The 6,000-nt window shown below is 41.5% G+C and overlaps 1 pseudogene across 1 annotated transcript in view; it reads right to left on the reverse strand.

Annotated features, from left to right (window-relative positions):
* LOC308091093 (actin filament-associated protein 1-like 1) overlaps window positions 1-6,000 on the reverse strand; it is a 54,598-nt pseudogene that overhangs the window by 38,294 nt on the left and 10,304 nt on the right. Inside the window, exon 2 of the transcript XR_013935096.1 lies at window positions 3,320-3,448. The product of XR_013935096.1 is annotated as an actin filament-associated protein 1-like 1 (transcript). The remainder of the gene's footprint in view (window positions 1-3,319; window positions 3,449-6,000) is intronic.

Consider the following 6,000-nt stretch of genomic DNA (forward strand, 5'->3'; position numbering starts at 1 on the left):
ATTGTAAGAAAACCACAATTTACTGCAGGGTCTTTTGACCTTAAATTAAACAGAATTATAATATCCTGACAGTTAGTTCGGCTGCTTGTTAGCAGTGGTGGAAAAAGTACTCAAATGTTTTGCTTAAGTGAAAGTATGAATACTGCAATGTAGAAGTACTCTGTTAATAGTAAAAGTCCCGAATTCAAAATTGACTTGAGTAAAAGTACAAAAGTATTGGTAACAAGATGTACTTAAAGTACCAGAGTAAAAGTACTAAGATGTTTGAAAATAGCAGATCTACAAGCTCACAACGCGTCGCGATACGACACGTTGTGAGCTTGTAGATCTGCTATTTTCAAATAGCCTCGATATAAAATAGGGCTAAAGTGGTTAATGTATGTTTTATAATTTTGTAATTTATATCTGCAAAGTAACTAGCAACTAAAGTTTTCAAATAATTGTAGTGGAGTAAAAGTGCAATATTTGCCTCTGAGATGTAGGCTAGTGGAGTAGAAGTAAAAGTATAGACAATTGGAAATACTCCAGTAAAGTAAAAGCACCTCACAATTGTACTTAAGTACAGTACTTGAGTAAATGTACTTAGTTACTTTACACCACTGCTTGTTAGATTTTTTTTAATTTAGAGTATGCATTCATCCCAAAGGAAAATTCCTCTTTCTTTTCCTGTCGTTCCCTCCATCTGGAGGTCTGGGTTTGGATCCAGCCACAGAACACCACTCCTGGGAGCTTGCTGGGGATTTGCTGCTTGTTCGAGAACACACAGACATTTACCTTTGTCCTTCCTCTAATTCCACTAATTATAATCTTACAGCATGTTATCCTCTCACATCCATGATTATATCCTCCCCTTCATCCTTATGCAGCAGAGATAAACAAGGATCTACCACGTTTAGCCCTGGGCTTTGTCTTGTGTGCTGGAGGCCACCGTTGGTCACATATCATGATTAGAATCACAACCAACTTCATTTCCCCTGTGCACACAAATATGCTAGGAACTTGAAGATACGCAGACATTCTGGAAGGGAAAATCCCTTAGTGGATGACTTTAACCACTTTCGACATGTCCTTATTTTGGTCCATAAGGGCATAGCAGTGGTGGCCATTTTGTGGTACCACATATAGAAAACCCATACATTTTTCCCAAATATTTAAACAATTTTAAGCCTAAAACCAAGCCATCCAGGCTCTTGGTGAATCATGACCATAAAACATTTGATTCTGTGTCTAAAAATATTTGAAAACCGCAAAAATGTATTCGATATAGTATATAATATAATTAAATATTCAAATATTCTTTGAAAATGAATGGGTTTTCTATCTGTGGCACCACAAAATGGCTGCCACTGCTCAAGTATGCCCAATATAGGCAATGTAAGACAACGTAATCGGGAAAAATACAACACACATTTTCTAAAAATCGAATTTTCTTTCTGTTTGGGTTAGATTATTTCATTTATTTTATCTGCCGGTTTTACAAAGAGCATAGAAGGAGCAGGTTCTGCCAAAAGGGGTCATATTGTGTGTCCAAATATTTTTCTCATTTATTACAAAAATGTTAGCAGCTCAACAGACTTTGTTTCCCCTCAAAAGGAGTAGCAAAGATGTAGCACTCTCTGCGTCTGGGCTGTGTTCACCCCTCGGTTCAGCACAGCTTCCCCGTCCTGGGTATGACACTGTGCCAGACCTAAACCTGACCTACTGTAAGACTAAATCAATGACTCTATTAAGTGTATTGGCAGCTAGTTGGCAACTTAAGTGTTGGTTTTAGAATTGGCTTTTCAATAAGAGAGCCAATATTGATTGACAGCATGAGTGTTTCTCAAGCCATTTTGCTTGGCTCAGAGGCGATTAACTGTCATGTGGTGTGAACTTAAAACAAAATCACTGGCCTTATGAGAGTATTTCACATCAAAACTATTCACATTGACCTCATTCAGACAGATTGATGCCTTTATTCGCAGAGACAAATCTACAAATCTAAAAATGGTGTTGCTTTATCGTCACATAATAGAGTTCATGTGTGGATGTACTCAAACAACAGTTTGAAAAAATATGTTTTCAGGCAAGTGTAAGGACTTTTAGTGTAAGGGTTTTGCTGTGTAATGGAACTGAATTATCACACCTGTACCCTTCTTCCCTCCTTCTCTCTCTCTCTCTCCCTGCCTGGAGCACTTTTTTTGATTGCTGTACTGCATGTATGTAAGAATGTTATATGAACATATTGTATAGTGTGTGAAGACCAAGGGGCCAGCTTCTGAGTTGTAAATTGAGTCTATATAGGAAGAGACAGTTCATATGAATGGCCTGTAGTCTCGCTGTTTTACCCCTGCTGGTGTCAGAAGTAATGAAGCGCCATTCAAGTGGATGGGTTTTTGCTGAACTTTACACTTGATTTTATTACCTTAATAAACATTGTCGTAAATACTATATGCTTCCAGTCGCTAGTTTAACGTCTTATTTCAATCACCATGATATGTGTTTTGGTAAATTATGGTCCCATTTATGTTAAAATTGATGATAAAGTAGGGCAGCGCTACTCAACCCGCGGCCCCAACGCAGCGTCTTGGCGGCCCCTCATGGTCAAACCAAACAAAAGCACAGGATAAAAATATACATTTCCGTTCAAATATATGGGTTGCTATTTTTTTTCCAAAAACAAACATCAATTGTTACAGGTATAATGCATAGTTTTCTATGCATTTCGTTTTTTTGGGGGGGTTTGACCCCCATTTTTTTAGGTGTCCCTTATTTCAATCTCTGGGAGTTGGCAACCCTAACCTTGCCATACCTTAGCTTTTGCTGAACTGATGCCACTGGACATACACACAAAATAAACAGGTACAGTGAAAAGAATATGATGTCAAAATGTACATTTTCTTATAACAATAACAATGCGTAGTGTGTGTTACAAAATCGAAAAATCCACAATAGGACCGTCATTTTTAGCTTGCGGCCCCTTGGACTTTTGGTATTTTGCTGAGTGGCCCCTGAGCCATCTTAAGTTGAGTAGCCCTGAAGTAGGGTATGCTATAGGAGGGGCGTGGCTACCTTATGATGATTTGATTGACAAGCTACACAACCAATAGCATTCATTCCCCACCCCCGCTCCGGGCCCAACCAATAGCATTCATTTCCAAGTGCATAGGATATAGAAAGATGGCGGATTTGAAATAGTTGAAAAACAGGCTTCATTTACGGTCTGTAGAGTCTATGGGCGTAACGATGTCCATACTTTTTTACTGTCTATGGTGAAGACACAGGTCTTGGGATAGCATTGTTTAAATAAAGGTTTTTAAAGTATCTCCATCCTCTCTACCTTTGGGCTGCAGTGTCTCCAGGAGGTTGCGTACAGAGGCCATCTTGTCTGCGGTGGCAGGGCTGACCGCCTCCAGCTCCAGCATCTTCAACAGAACACCAAGCTCGTTCACCAGACGCTCCATCGCTGCTGAATGACCAGAAGAAACACATGAGGATGTTAGGGGACAAAAAGCTACACACAGAGCATTTACAATACATTACTTATGTCAATGCCGGTCGGGCTTCAGTGTCTTGCTCAAGGGCCTTAGGTTTTAGTGATTTGTTTATATAATTATATTTTTTAAATCTATTAGAAAAAGAATCGAAAGAGTAATCGCTGAGAACATAATTGATTGTTGCAGCCTTAGTTTGCTCCTCAAAGGCAGTAGTGGAAACAAACAAAACATATTAGCTACAGGGCAAGTGATAAAGAAAATATAAACTTCTGATATATAGATAAATGATGAACTATCACTCTGTTATGGATATTCATTCAATGCACGTGTGACAATGGAGCAGCATATTGAACATGTGAATGAAAGATAAGACTCCTCCAGCTGTTTCAGGGGTCAGCCCTCACATGACCTCTCTCTAGCCACCCTGCCACTCTGAGGCAACACAACCACGGGCTGATGTTTCACATGTCCAGTCCCGCATGCCAAACACACACACACACACACACACACACACACACACACACACACACACACACACACACACACACACACACACACACACACACACACACACACACACACACACACACACACACACACACACACACACACACACACACACACACACAGATTGTCCAAGGCGTGTGGCCAGTTAGTAAGAGGCATGCAGTGAGTTTGGTGCTCAGCTTACTGCCTGTTGCAGCAGCTGAATGGTGAGGCAGATATTTCACATAATGTATTATCTTATCCCTCACCACTCTCTCTCTCTCTCTCTCTCTCTCTCTCTCTCTCTCTCTCTCTCTCTCTCTCTCTCTCTCTCTCTCTCCTGTGTGTGTGTGTGTGTGTGTGTGTGTGTGTGTGTGTGTGTGTGTGTGTGTGTGTGTGTGTGTGTGTGTGTGTGTGTGTGTGTGTGTGTGTGTGTCTGTTCCAGTGACCTTGACACTCCTACAGCCTGTGACACACTCACACACATCCTGCTTGCTCAGAGCTGACAAAGAGAGGGGGAAGGGGTGGGTGAGAGAGAGAGAGAGAGAGAGAGAGAGAGAGAGAGAGAGAGAGGGAGAGAGAGATGGGGGATAGAGGAAACTGAGCCAGAACTAAAAGAGGAAAAATCTGCACTTCTACACCGTGAGTTTCCAATTGGTCCTCACCACTTTATTTGTAGATTCATTAATTAAATATTTTTAGAAGTTAGAACCGTGGAGCAGGTCTTTCATTAAAAAAGTTGTCGGTTCAAAACCCCAATAACGGATGGTAAAATCTGCTTCCTTTCACTTGACAGAGGGAGGTTCACGCACTCAATCTCCCCCGGAGAACAGGCACCCCTACCAACCAGTAGGGGTTGCTAGTGCAGTGACAAGAACACAATCCTCTGCAGGCTTCCTACACACAAACACTGCCAACTGTGTTTTGTTGGAGCGTCCGGCCAGGCCGGAGGTACCGCAGCCGGGAATTGAACCAGGGTCTCTGGAGGGCGAGTGTTTATCTCTACGACACGGGATGCCCCACATTTCCTCTCTTTCAACAACTCTGGAGATGTCGTAGAAGGAGAAAGCACTTCATGCGAGAGAGACAGGAAACCCAGGGCAGAGAGAGAGAGGGGAGACATGCAAGATGTGGCCGGAGTTGGATTCAAACTCAGGTCCTCGCGACTCACAACGCAAGGAGCATAATAAACTGGCTGAGCCACCAGGCAGGCACCCCTTGCTTAACTGTTGTAGTCTGGATGATAGCAGAAACATGTGGTTGCTTAACTGTTCTAGTCTGGATGATAGCAGAAACATGTGGTTGCTTAACTGTTCTAGTCTGGATGATAGTAGAAACATGTGGTTGCTTAACTATTCTAGTCTGGATAATAGCAGAAACATGTGGTTGCTTAACTGTTCTAGTCTGGATGATAGCAGAAACATGTGGTTGCTTAACTGTTCTAGTCTGGATGATAGCAGAAACATGTGGTTGCTTAACTGTTCTAGTCTGGATGATAGTAGAAACATGTGGTTGCTTAACTGTTCTAGTCTGGATGATAGTAGAAACATGTGGTTGCTTAACTGTTCTAGTCTGGATGATAGCAGAAACATGTGGTTGCTTAACTGTTCTAGTCTGGATGATAGTAGAAACATGTGGTTGCTTAACTGTTCTAGTCTGGATGATAGTAGAAACATGTGGTTGCTTAACTGTTCTAGTCTGGATGATAGCAGAAACATGTGGTTGCTTAACTGTTCTAGTCTGGATGATAGCAGAAACATGTGGTTTCTTAACTGTTCTAGTCTGGATGATAGCAGAAACATGTGGTTTCTTAACTGTTCTAGTCTGGATGATAGCAGAAACATGTGATTGCTTAACTGTTCTAGTCTGTTAACTGTTCTAGTCTGGATGATAGCAGAAACACGTGATTGCTTAACTGTTCTAGTCTGGATGATAGTAGAAACACGTGGTTGCTTAACTGTTCTAGTCTGGATGATAGCAGAAACACGTGGTTGCTTAACTGTTCTAGTCTGGATGATAGCAGAAACACGTGGTTGCT

Source organism: Gymnoscopelus braueri (assembly GCF_963280865.1).
Source record: "Gymnoscopelus braueri genome assembly, chromosome: 8".
In the NCBI taxonomy this organism is placed as follows: Eukaryota; Metazoa; Chordata; class Actinopteri; order Myctophiformes; family Myctophidae; genus Gymnoscopelus; species Gymnoscopelus braueri.